The following is a 13,848-nucleotide window of genomic DNA, read 5'->3' as shown; positions in this document are numbered from 1 at the left end:
ATTTCACACTTTGAGTGCTTATCTCAACCCACTTCAACAAATGCACCAGTCTAGGATTTGCAAATGGTCTGTTTCTCCATACTGTAGTGTACAAAGGAGAAAGTTACTTCATCCTTCAGGGGAATGACCTCTCTTTATTCCCAGCCTCTAACTGCAGGTACCTCTGGCAGGGCTGATGAACTGAGGAAAGAACAGTGGAGGTGGATTTAGTCAGGTAACCAAGGGAGACAGTTGTTCCTGTACATTCTAAACCAGCAGGAAAACACACACACAACAATGCAATGATGTAACATACATTTACTTTTCAATTTAAATAAACACAGCGTGATCTTTTGGAAAACTGGAGTAGCTACAGCACCAGGTGCTGTTTGAATTCTTGCCTTCCATGATGTTTTCATGCTAACCCCTCTGATGCTTGTAGCAAAGCTTATGTATTTTACTTCTTGTGAAGTCCACCATGAAAATGTTATAGTAGGATCAGAGGATGGTAGGGAAGCATTGAGGTGGGTCCTAAGAGAAAGAAGAAGAGGCAGCAAGCTGTCATTTCCCCAAAGTATTGTTAAATGGGGCTGCGGTTTCTTTTGCTTTATGCTGACATTCAGCACAAACCTTCTGCTGCCATCCGTGTATGAAATGGTGACAAGCATAGGTCAGGAGAACTATATGCCGCATACCTCAGGTGTGTTAGCCCCAGGGAGTTTAAGTCATCCCCAGATCATGATGGAATTGCAGGAGATTCCTGGAGCTACAGTGTTCCCCCTAAACCACTTTCCCATCACACACAGTGCATCACAGAACTCACTCTTCTACACGGCTCTTCCAAATGCTCTGTTAAAATACAACAGGAAGCACAAGTAACACTCACATTCAAAAGAAAAGGGAACAAAACAGGCTATGGAAACATGGCATCCCATCACTTACAGTGCTGGGCATGTAATACTTCTGTACTTTGCTGTGCAGATAGCATCAGCATTTATATAGCACTTCTAATTTTCAAAGCATTAATAATATTACTATGGGAAAGATCAGCATAGAGAGGTTAAGTGACTTGACCAAGGCCACAGAGGGAGAGCTGAGATGAGAACTCAGTTGCTCATGACTCCTGATTTAGTGCTCAGTCACTAGTCCTATGTCAAGGTTCCTTCCCCACTCTGAACACTAGGGTACAGATGTGGGGACCTGCATGAAAAACCTCCTAAGCTTATCTTTACCAGCTTAGGTCAAAACTTCCCCAAGGTACAAAATATTCCACCCGTCGTCCTTGGATTGGCCGCTACCACCACCAAACTAATACTGGTTACTGGGGAAGAGCTGTTTGGACGCGTCTTTCCCCCCAAAATACTTCCCAAAACCTTGCACCCCACTTCCTGGACAAGGTTTGGTAAAAAGCCTCACCAATTTGCCTAGGTGACTACAGACCCAGACCCTTGGATCTTAAGAACAATGAACAATCCTCCCAACACTTGCACCCCCCCTTTCCTGGGGAATGTTGGATAAAAAGCCTCACCAATTTGCATAGGTGACCACAGACCCAAATCCTTGGATCTGAGAACAATGAAAAAAGCATTCAGTTTTCTTACAAGAAGACTTTTAATAGAGATAGAAGTAAATAGAAGTAAAGAAATCCCCCCTGTAACATCAGGATGGTAGATACCTTACAGGGTAATTAGATTCAAAACATAGAGAACCCCTCTAGGCAAAACCTTAAGTTATAAAAAGATACACAGACAGAAATAGTTATTCTATTCAACACAATTCTTTTCTCAGCCATTTAAAGAAATCATAATCTAACGCATACCTAGCTAGATTACTTACTAAAAGTTCTAAGGTTCCATTCCTGGTCTATCCCCGGCAAAGCAGCATATAGACAGACCGACCAGACCCTTTTTGTTTCTCTCCCTCCTCCCAGCTTTTGAAAGTATCTTGTCTCCTCATTGGTCATTTTGGTCAGGTGCCAGTGAGGTTACCTTTAGCTTCTTAACCCTTTACAGGTGAGAGGATTTTTTTCTCTGGCCAGGAGGGATTTTAAAGGGGTTTACCCTTCCCTTTATATTTATGACATCCTAGTTTACAGGCGAACCCAAAGCCCTAGTTCATACTTTGCTGTCATTGTTACACTTTATGCCTTTCCCTCCCATCCAGCCACTACTGCCCCCAGCCTCCCGACACTTTCAAGGGAATTTTAACCTTTCCAGCACATAAAAAACAGAGTGCACTCTTTATGGGCCATTTCTTTAACAAAATCAATGTTGGCTACCCAGAAATTTCATGTTTAACTATTTTAAACCCTCTGCTGGGTGAAATGTAATTGCTATGGGAAATAATGAAGATACCTTTCTGTCCGTATTTAGCAGATGTATCACCTGGAGTCAGTTTCTTCTGTCAGTCCAAACCACACCCAAGGAACTTCATAAACCTTAACATAGTTCTTTTGAAACAAACTTTACTAAGACAGAATTAGTAGGTTTTGACTTGCGATTGCTTTCCTTGAATGTTTTCTCTCATTTTTGACCTATACATCCTATATATTCCATCTGTTCAAGCCATGATTTCCAGTCCACTGGAGCAAAAGCAATGGTAAAAACATTTTTTGCCAGCTGCCCTTGGCCTTGCGTTATGAATACGGATGCCAAGTCCTGCTGCCATTCAAGACAGGATTTCCAAAAACAAGTGACTGTGTTTCAAAAAACAGAACCAAAAATGCAATCGTCGCATATTGTTGCTTGCAGTGTTGTTGTAGCTGTGTTGGTCCTAGGATATTAGAGAGACAAGATAGGTGAAGTAAAATCTTTTATTGGACCAACTTCTGTGGATGAAAGACAAGCTTTTGAGCTACATGGAACTCTTTTTCAGGTCTGGGAAAGGTACTTAGAGCGCCACAGCTAAATACAATGTGGAACAGATTGTTTAGCACAAGTAGTTAACATATTCTAAGGGACAACAGATGCAGAACCTGCAGACACATCACCACTGCTCCCATGATCAATATCCCCAACAGCACACCTTTCAAGGTCCATGGGTCCTATATATGCCCATCATACCAACATGTGGTGTACTTCACCCAGAGCACTAAATGCCCCAATAACAACGTGTGTGAAATCAATTGCTATGCTCTTGATTTAACTCACACAGAAAAAATGCTAAAAGAGAAATCACGATATCACCCCGGGGCAAATACCTTTCACAAAATGATCACTCTGGATCTGACCTTTCCGTTTTTGTCCTCAAAATAAATCTACGTAATAATACCTTCAAAAGGCAAGCCTAGAAGCGTCAATGCATAACTTAGCTAGACACTAAAAAACACGGTCTGAATAAAGCCACTGGATTTATGGCTTATTAGAACAATCCCACTAACCCCCCTTCTTTGTCCTGCAGGGTGTTAACGGACCACTTCACCTTGAATGGTCCCTGAGAAGAAGAGGTCTGAGTAGCTCAAAAGCTTGTCTTTTTCACCATCAGAAGTTGGTCCAGTAAAAGATACTAACTCATCCACCTTATCTTTTCATATCTCCGCTAGTTCCACAGAAGGGGGAAAATGTCTCTGTTCCAATAACGTATATATTTCCTTTATTACAGAGTGCAATATTATAGTATGATCAGAGGAGGAGCCCAACATGATAGAGCAGCAGAGAGATGCAGTGCCCTGCGTTATGGTTTGTATTATAGTCATGCAAAGAGACCCTAGTGTACTGAGTGCTGTACACACACATAACAGTCCCTGCCTGGATGAGTTTACAATCCAAGCAGACATCACAGATCATGAATGGGAGGAAGGATTTAGTGTTATCCCCATTTTACAGATGGGGAGCTGAGGTACAGCGACTGAGGCGTTGGCTACACCACACGTGCTTTACTGGTATAGCTATATACCAGCAGAGCCCTCTAGAGTAGATGCAGCTTGCGATGACAGAAGGTGTTTTTTTGTCAGCATAGTTACACCGCTTCCCCGAATGACATCCTCCTATGCTGACAGGAACACTTTTCTGCCGCCATAGCTACGACTACATCAGGGGTTGTGACAGCATAGCTATGTTGCTAGTGGGTAGATTTTTGTCCACCCCTGACCAAAATAGCTATGCTGACAAAACTTGGTAGCACACACCTGGCCTAACTGACTTGCTGTCTGGGCCCAGGGCCTTAAACCCGGGTCTGTGGGGGTGCTGGTAGTCATCACCCTCCTCCAATCCTTCACCCAGCATCTCACAGAAAGCAGTTGGGACCAGGGCTCATGAAGTCAGACTGGGGCACAAACCCCACCCCTACACTCTGATTGGCAGAGCTCCAATACTCCTAATTGGGCCTGAGCCCTTATTTAACCCAGAAGAGGCAAGGGGAAGTTGTGTGAACAACTGAGCTCCATTCTGCCACAGACTGCTTCCTGGTATTTTCCTGTTCCTGCCCTCTGGTACTGTCACACAATCCTGATCTCAGTAACTTGACTCTACCTGTCCCAGATACTTGTCTCTACGTCCTGGCCTTCCAGTCAGATTCGGTCTGATTCCTGGTGTTCCAACTTGCCCTGATGCCTAGTAATTGGCTCCTGGATCCTTGGCCTGTGCCTGATGCTAACCCCTATGCCAGGCCACCTATGCCCTGGTCCTGACACTTGCCCAAGGTCACACGGGAAGCCTGTGGCACCATTGGGTACTGAACTGAAATCCCTGAGTCTAAGTCCACTGCCTTAACCACAAAAGCATCCTCCTTGGAATTTATTGTATCAAAGCTGGACTCACCATCTCTGTGCTGGCCTGCAAAGGGATGGTTTGCCAGGGCCACCCCCCCAAAGTCACGACTAATTCTTTCTCACTAGTCTCACCCCACTTTGCACAGGACTAGCCCAAGGATTCTGGGGCAGGTTAGTGAAAGTCTCTGGAATACACCCCTAACGGTCATTGATTTTACATCCAAATTGCTTGCGTGTATGCATGCACAATTGATTGTTAGGTCCCCACAGCCTCCAGCTGCATAAGTGGAACCCAGCTGCTTGTTTCATTCAATCCCAGCAACTGGGTTATATCGCTTTGTATGGTCACTGCTGCCTTTGCAAAAAAAAAAAAAGAGAACTAGGAATTTCTCTCTCCCTCCCCAAAAACTGAGATTTTCCTTTATATTCCTAGTTCCCCCCTGTCAAGGTTCCTTCCCCACTCTGAACTCTAGGGTACAGATGTGGGGACCTGCATGAAAAACCCCCTAAGCTTATTTTTACCAGCTTGGGGAAGTTTTAACCTAAGGTACAAACTATTTTACCTTTTGCCCTTGGACTTTATTGCTGCCACCACCAAGCGTCTAACAAATATATAACACGGAAAGAGCCTGCTTGGAAATGTCTTTCCCCCCAAAATCCTCCCCAAACCCTACACCCCCTTTCCTGGGGAACGCTTATAAAAATCCTCACCAATTTGCATAGGTGAACACAGACCCAAACCCTTGGATCTTAAGAACAATGAAAAAGCAATCAGGTTCTTAGAAGAAGAATTTTAATTGAAGAAAAAGTAAAAGAATCACCTCTGTAAAATCAGGATGGTAAATATCTTACAGGGTAATCAGATTCAAAACATAGAGAATCCCTCTAGGCAAAACCTTAAGTTACAAAAAGATACAAAAACAGGAATATACATTCCATTCAGCACAACTTATTTTATCAGCCATTTAAACAAAACAGAATCTAACGCATATCTAGCTAGATTACTTACTAAGTTCTAAGACTCCATTCCTGTTCTGTTCCCAGCAAAAGCATCACACACCTTTGTTTCTCCCCCTCTCCAGCTTTGAAAGTATCTTGTCTCACCATCGGTCATTTTGGTGAGGTGCCAGCGAGGTTATCCTAGCTTCTTAACCCTTTACAGGTGAAAGGGTTTTTCCTCTGGCCAGGAGGGATTTAAAGGTGTGTACTCTTCCCTTTATATTTAGAACACCCCCAAATAAGCAGAGCAGGATACAGCCTTGAGTTTCTTAGGGCGTAACCACAGCTTGAGTAGCAACCTTTAGAAAATCTCACTGGTGACAACACAGGATCTTGAAACACATACCTCCTCTACACTGAGTTACCTTTACACATGAAAAAAGCTGATGCCATGACTAGCTTTGTTATGCAGCCCTGCATTTTTCTGATTCACATATTAGACGACAGCCACATGATTTCATTCAGAACAATGAAAAAACTTCTCACATCTTGTTCCTCCCCTCTCTAACAACCTCTTAACTCTTGTTTGCTCGCATTGTGAGGCTCAGGGGTATATTTTCAGTTCAGCCATCTGCACCCATCTGTTGTTACTGTTAATGGAGTTATAAAACAAAACCAAATTTGGTTTTATAGGGCGCCTACCATACACGTGACACTCTACCAAGTAACACTTAATTGTGCACGTTGTCACGGTGAACAGAAATGCAGCAACCATTTTATGCGAAAAACAAATAGTCACAACTTTGACAGCGAGGGAGAAGGGAGGGAAAGCCCCTACCACTGCTAGCAAAACTTTGGCCATAAGTGGGTCTCGACTGAGAAGGGAAACTTGCACAGGGCTTCCCCTTCACTGGCTACTTTCCCCTGTTAAGGTGTACAGGGCAAGCCAACCAGTGCGCCATACATTCTGCCTGGGCAGAGCTACTGAGACTGGATGTCTCCTTCTTCCAGCGGGCAGATACTATAACTGCAGGGTAGAGGAGTATTGAAAAAGGCAGAGGAGATGCCCAACTCCCCTAGAATTGGGTGAGCAATAGGGCCTCAATAGCTTTTCACTTTTTGTTGAGGAGGGTGTAGCCACCTTCATGAATAAAATGCCAAGTGTGTATCGTCCTAAATCCATCTCTTTGGAGGGATCTTTGGCCAGAACAATCTTCTACTCTTTTTTCATGGCATTAAGAGAACTCTAATGTGCACCTGCACAGAAAGGCACCTTGATTAAATGTATCACCTGGAGAAACCAGTTGGCAACTCCATCCTTCTTGGGTAATACACTGTGTTTCATCACTGTGGAAGAGTCCCAGTGTTGTTGCTGGTAGAGTAGGGTGGTCTCGACCCCAGTAACACTGTGAGCCTGAGAATTAACAGCTGACCCACACCTACAAATTATGTGCAACACAAGTATTGCCAATCCCAAACAATCATGGCTTAAAAAAATCATCCGACTGGCTTAAAAATAACGAATGTCTTTATTTGTCTTCTGGATTATTGAACCAATCATGTTTCATGTTTTTCCCAGTCAGCACTGAGGGCTAGAACCTGACTTTTCCTTTTCAAATGAAAGAGGAAGTTCTAAAATGATCCCATGACTCTGGGTGTTAGAAAAAACCCCCACCAAATATCTTAAGACTTGCAATTAAAAAAAAATCACAAGAGTTGGTGACGCTGGAGAATTAGAACTATTGTAGTCTGGCTACAGTGCTTAAACCAGCTCCTCCACTGGTGTAAACCAATGTATGCCAGCCGGGGATATGGCCCATTATTTATCTTGTTCTTCAAGTAACAGCGTTACAAGTTATAAAAAGGAAATATATTGTTAGAAAGTAGAAAGGGAACAGTGCATGCTGCATGGGCAGGTGGGTCCATTTTCATGGAAATTAACATGCCATTATGTGCACACAAATCGATAGACCTTAACTTGGGTCCTTGTTAACAGTTTCATAAAACGTTTCCTAACTTTTTGTTCCGTCTTTCTAAAGAAACCATATATGCACATGAATGGTCAACCTTGCACCATTGCAGTTTAATTGAAAGAGAGCGAGAACAGCTGCACTGTTTGGTAGAAACTTCTTCTTTTTTTTTTAAATTAAAAAAGTTTTTGAAAACTTAATTTTCACAGATCGTAAACTAATTTCAAGATGGGCAAACACTAAGCATGTCATTTGGATTTCATCAAAACACAGTGCTTGGGCAATGAACAGAACTGTTGGTCCATGCAATTCTGTCAGGTAGACTTTCATTGTTACAGGAACACTTTTGTTCAGAACCATGGACGGAGAAAAAAGCTGGGCTTGTGTAGATGAACAGTACATGGCAAGCCGGAGTGTAAATCGACAGCGCACTAGCGTGCTGTGCTGTCCATGTGGCCCTTGCTACTGCACGCCCAAACCTCCCTAATGCACGAGTAGGTCAGAGTGCACCAGGGAACTTTTAGTGCCTGGCAGCAGGGTTCACATGGACAGTTAGTCCAAGGCAAACTAGCGTTCTATAGACTTACATCCCAGCTTGCCACTTTAAGGCCACATCTACACTACCCGCCAGATCGGCGGGTAGTGATCGATCGATTTATCTCGTCTAGTGTAAGACGCGATAAATCAATCCCCGATCGCTCTGCCGTCGACTCCGGAACTCCACCACTGCAAGAGGTGGAAGCGGAGTCGACGGGGGAGCAGTAGCCATCGATCCCGCGCCGCGAGGACGCGAAGTAAGTAATTCTAAGTCTATCTAAGATACGTCAACTTCAGCTACTCTATTCTCGTAGCTGAAGTTGCGTATCTTAGATCGATCCCCACCCCCAGTGTAGACCAGGCCTAACTGTTCATCTAGATAAGCCCTCTGAATCATAGCAGACTTTCTTTCTGGATTTATACTGGTGTAATTTACCACAGGACTTGGTAATCTATATTATTTAAAATTGTAAAAAAACCAAACACCTATTTGTCTTGTTTGTGTTCCTAATAATTTATTAAAGTTATCAGAATTTTTTAAAATAATAAACCAATGTGCTTTTCACTATTTAAGCTGCATCTTTCTATTCTGCACTTTACTCAGTTTGAACAACCTTGTTTCTAGTCTGTTTCATTTCCTCGTTCTTATGCACAATCTGACAGTGCAGCCTAAAGCTCTCAAGTGTGGCAGGATCTGCTTTTCAATCTCAGTAAGGGACAGGAATGCTGCATCCCTCTGGGCCTCCTCCATGCTGATTGAGAGTAGTTTGGCAACGGGCCAGGCACCAGCTGAATTCTGAGATACAGCAAGTGGGATTATGGCAGTCAAACCTCTTCCTCTCACAATTCCTCTGGCCTACAGAAGGTATCCCACAATACACTATAAAAACTGCCCAGAGCAGTGAGAGCCTGGAAGCCAGTGCAAGGCACTCAGGGATACCTAGCTGCAATCGCCGGAGTATGGTGCTGTGTGCACATATGGCTTCAAATAAGGGGTGGCTGGGAGACATGAATTCCATTCGGTGAAAAAACTTGAACATTTTCACATTAGTTTCCATTCTGATGTGGAATAAAACCAAGACTTTATGAAAATTTTCATGAAAAACAGAGAGACTCCCACTCCAGAATCAATAGTCCACTGGTTATGTTATACCAATAAAATAAAAACCAGCAGGATCTTATTAAAGGGAAAAAGGCAAAATACCACATTTATTGTGAATACAGAAAGAATCATAGTAAGCAGTTAGTTATAGTTATAACATTCCATTCAATCTCATATTTATTCACACATTCATTCATACAAACACACACACAGGTTCTGCAAGGTTGTTATCATAGTTACCAGCCTTAGAGTTGCTCATGCCAAGCCACTGGCCAGGTGGCCTGGACATGAGGAGGGAGCAGGGCCTTGTCAGATGCTCATCAGATGCTCCTGGAAGTTGGTTTGCAGAATCAGACCCCAAAGTTCTCACTTTTTAGAGTCTATAGGAATTTCTTCCTATACCAGTCTATGGGAATTGCTTCATCATGCTGTTGCTGAATCAATCAGCAGATAGCACATTCCTGACGGCTCCAAGATGTTATCTTGTTCTTTGGTTCTTCCATTCTTGAGGCTGTTGGGTGGATTCCAGTCTGCCCTCCGGGGGGGAGAGGGGTGTCCTCTGGTTATTTCCACTTGACACCTTCTTCAGCCGATGGACACTGGATTCTTAGGCTGGCACCTCCCTGATCATTCAGTTATTATCCACACCAAGCATCCATCCACATACATCCTCTATCTCTATTTTAATCACAATTGTTAATACAACAAAAGGGCAGGGAGCCTCTGGGTGCTGTTTCTGTTGTTAGAGTATTGCTTTGAGTCTCTCTCTCTGTGAATTGCTTTGAGAACAGACTTTGTCTTAGAATGTACTAACACAATTAGCAGCTTGCAAGTTTCACACATAGTGGGAGAGAAACAGTACCAAAAACCAAGAGACCTCTTAATTAGTAATACCTTGGAATTTAAACTATGGGGAATCAAACTAATTTGTGATTTTAATACAGAACTTCTTTAATATGATCCAACAGTTAAGGGTATTCATCTAGGATGTGCAGACCCAAGTTCAAGACCAGGGACTTGAACCTAGGGCTCCCACACATCCCTGGTGAGTGTCCTAACCACTGGAGCTATTGGCTATGCTGAAATGGGTCTCTCTTGATTTTGACCAGAAATTCCATCCTGGACAGAAACATTCCCTGAAAGATCAAAACCAATACATTACTAATCAGTTTTTCCAACAAAAAGTTCCCAACCAGCTCCACCTTCAACATGTTATCATTTACAAAGTGCAACAGTTTGAACAGTGAACTGCTGTGTAGATGTACAAGTCTTGAGTGACTGCCTTTACTATTCATGGCTGTATACTTCAGATCCATGTACGCAAGATTTGACTTTGATCCTGTATGGCCATAAACTGTCATGATATGTTTGTGAAGTAGTCAAAAAGAGCATGCATCTAGGGCTAGGCAGGCCAAGGGATCCATGCATCCTTGAAGTTTTGAGTTCAAATTCTCATTTAGATCATAAGTGAAACTGAGTGTGATCAGGTTTCACAGCCAGACCAAACCTTCCCTGACTCTCACAGTGAAATGAACTTGTCTGTCCTTGTTAATATTCAGGTTGCTTAGACAGGTCAATTCTTTGCCCCTCCATGTACTTTGCAGGACAGATGCAGAAGCCTAGAAATGTCTAGCAGCTGATATGCTGGGTCTTGTTGCTGTCCCTTGTAAACTCTGAAGTTTAATGATGACAATTTAATGTCAATATTGTTAATTATTTTGCTGCTGCTATTTTTAAAGCAGAAATGTCCAACTACATTTGAATTGTGGGCAGAGTTTGGGTGAAATATAGACATCATTTTTCCCTAATCCTGGACAATGGATTAATAGATTTTAAAGGTAAGAAGGGACCATAATGACTGTCTGGTCTGACCTCTTGCATAACACAGGCCAAACAACTTCATCCAGTAATTTCTTCATTAAGCCCCTAATTTGTGTTAGAGCTATAGGAGTGGAGAAGGACTGGTATCCTTCTCCTGAAGATCCTGCTGCCACTACAATTGCGAAGGGAAAATTATGTTTGGAAAATCAAAAGCAGCGGAAGCAGAGCTGTAGCTGTGTACAACTGGGGAGTCAAAGGGAGAAAACTAGGGGACTACTGAAGGGTCAAAGGCTAAAATGAGATTTCGCAAAAGGCCTGGTTGTGTATCCATACGGTCCATTTGCAGTTCACTTGTTAGTAGCCAGGGTTCTGGTGCACAGGCAGAAATGCATGTGGAAAACTGGCTTGGGTCTGTGGTACTCGTCCCTCACTCTTCTGAATCTTGCATTCACTCACAAGTTTTTTTTATTATTATTATCCAGTAAAAATTGTGCATTTATTACAATCTACGAGCTCCACTGATGGGATTTGAAGGGCCATTGTCATTCCTGCTGGGTTTCGCTCTTGCTGAATCTTATTCCACTATGCTGAGGGGATTGTTGCATTTTTAATTGGTTGTTCCCAGTGATAGGTGTCAGCAGCTATTCCTGCTTCCCCCTGCTCCTTTCCCAGCGATGGAATTAAGGAGCAATGGCTCCAGCCTTAACCCTGCCATTTGTGCCTTCATGTTTCCAGAGCGGGCAGGAGCCCCTTCTGAAGCCCACACGTTTCCACTACAGATTTCAAAATTTCAGTGATTTGAAAACAATTAGTTTTGAGAAAAAGGCCGTGATGGTTTCTATTACTCGCACATGGCACTGTGCATTCTGAAATCAGAAGAAACTGCTAGACTGCAAATTACCAATACTGAAACTGGCAAAGTGCAAGGCAGGGTCATGCAATATAATGGTATATTAGACTGACATGTCAGGTCCTATTTTATGATAGGAAATCTTACTTCAGTCACAGGGTAGGGTTTGAGAGAGATTTAAATTGCCCTGCCATTAATGTCTTTTAACTCCTAGATCCTTGGCATTTAGAATACCAGCAAAATGAATGCTAAGAGGATGTCGATATATGCCTGCACGTATTCTACTGCAGCCTTGTATGCAAATCTTTGATAGGACCACAAATGTTCGAGATGGAAGAGACCTATTAAGCCACGCCATCCACCTCCTGGGGACCAGTGGAGGATTGTTCCCTTCAGAACATTTTTGCTGCAGTGTCCAGTCTACTTTTAAACAGCCCAAGGGACTAAGCTTCCCCCACGATTATACAGCCTAACACAGCTCAATATCAGGAAGATGTTCATAATGTACAGCCTAAATTTACCATGAGTTTTGGAGCACGCCATCTCACAGTGGGACCCTTAGTGTGTCTGAATGCTCAGGGTAGGATTTTCAAAGCCACATGTGGGAACTGCAGGCCCAGTCCAAAAGGAATTGGACACCAGAGCCGTCGGCATCTTTGTAAATCTTTGCCTCAGTTCTCCCCTCTCCTCCCCAAAATTATATTACAAACAGAAAAATGCCTGTGGTAAATGTTGCTACGCTACTCCAAGGGGTAACCACAGATGGTGAAATTCACTCCTGTGCAAAGGGCTAGCAACCAAGCACTATTCCCCACTCAACAACTGGGGTTATGCTAGTCCTTGACACAGGGGTGACTCTCCCCAGAACTAATGAATAGACCTCAGAATTTGTCCTTTCTTCACCGTCCTCTAGTGGTTGCTTGCTGACCTATGCCACAAGACATACACAAACAGCAGCTCCCCAAACTCTGAGTTAGCTACATGTATTTCATTGAGGGACAAAAGGGGAACTTAGATACTACTGTGATGATGGAGATATTAAAAAAAAAAAATTAGACCTATGGTAGCTAAATTAGAGACAGAGAGGCAGAGATGCTTCAGAAATACATTTAACCACTTTGCTGCTACAGCAGGCCTTTTTTTAAGTATCACTAACTGGAAAAACTTCAATAGGACCGTTTTTCAAAGGAAATACAGTTCCATTGAAATGCTTCATGAAATCAACATGATTTTGGCAAAAAAAATTGTTTTTCAAAAAATTATAATAATGCCAAAACGTCCCATTTTGATATCTTTGTTTTGAAATTATTTTTTTTCTAATTTTGTGTTTTATTATAAAACAAAACACAAAACCAAGCATTTCAATCAATGCTAACAATTTTTCCCCAGAATTCTGAAGTTTTTGCATTTCATTCATATGAAAAACAAAGCCAGATTTAAAAATCCGTCATGAATTGTCATCCTCCGGCCAGCTCTACTTTTTAATGATCACAGTTAATTAGCACATAAGTGCTTCAGTATCAACTTTTTAGGCCCTAAATTCTCAATGTAAACACAATTAAGAAAAAGTGGTTGTATTTATTCTCCTTTAGACTGAAAAGATCTATAATCTTTATAATTAAACCAATTTTCAAGCATAGTAGTAATTTCCATGCGTGTCTGAAGTCATATTCTCCTAAAATCACAAGTACACAAATTACTAGAGATGAGTGGGTAATGAATTATTGTCTGTAAAGATTTCAGAGTAGCAGCCGTGTTAGTCTGTATTCGCAGGAAAAAAAAAAAGGAGGACTTGTGACACCTTAGAGACTATAATTTATTTGAGCTCTCATCCCCTAACGCCCCTACTCTACTTACGCTACATTGATGACATCTTCATCATCTGGACCCATGGAAAAGAAGCCCTTGAGGAATTCCACCATGATTTCAATAATTTCCATCC

At 42.4% G+C, this 13,848-nt stretch overlaps 1 protein-coding gene across 1 annotated transcript in view; it reads right to left on the bottom strand.

Moving 5' to 3' along the window:
* The window catches only part of LOC144275825 (transmembrane protein 132D-like), a 314,361-nt gene that overhangs the window by 281,828 nt on the left and 18,685 nt on the right, over positions 1-13,848 (bottom strand). The window lies entirely within an intron of this gene.

This window comes from Eretmochelys imbricata, chromosome 15, assembly GCF_965152235.1.
Source record: "Eretmochelys imbricata isolate rEreImb1 chromosome 15, rEreImb1.hap1, whole genome shotgun sequence".
Lineage (NCBI taxonomy): Eukaryota > Metazoa > Chordata > Testudines > Cheloniidae > Eretmochelys > Eretmochelys imbricata.
This window is presented reverse-complemented; position numbering and strand designations above follow the sequence as displayed.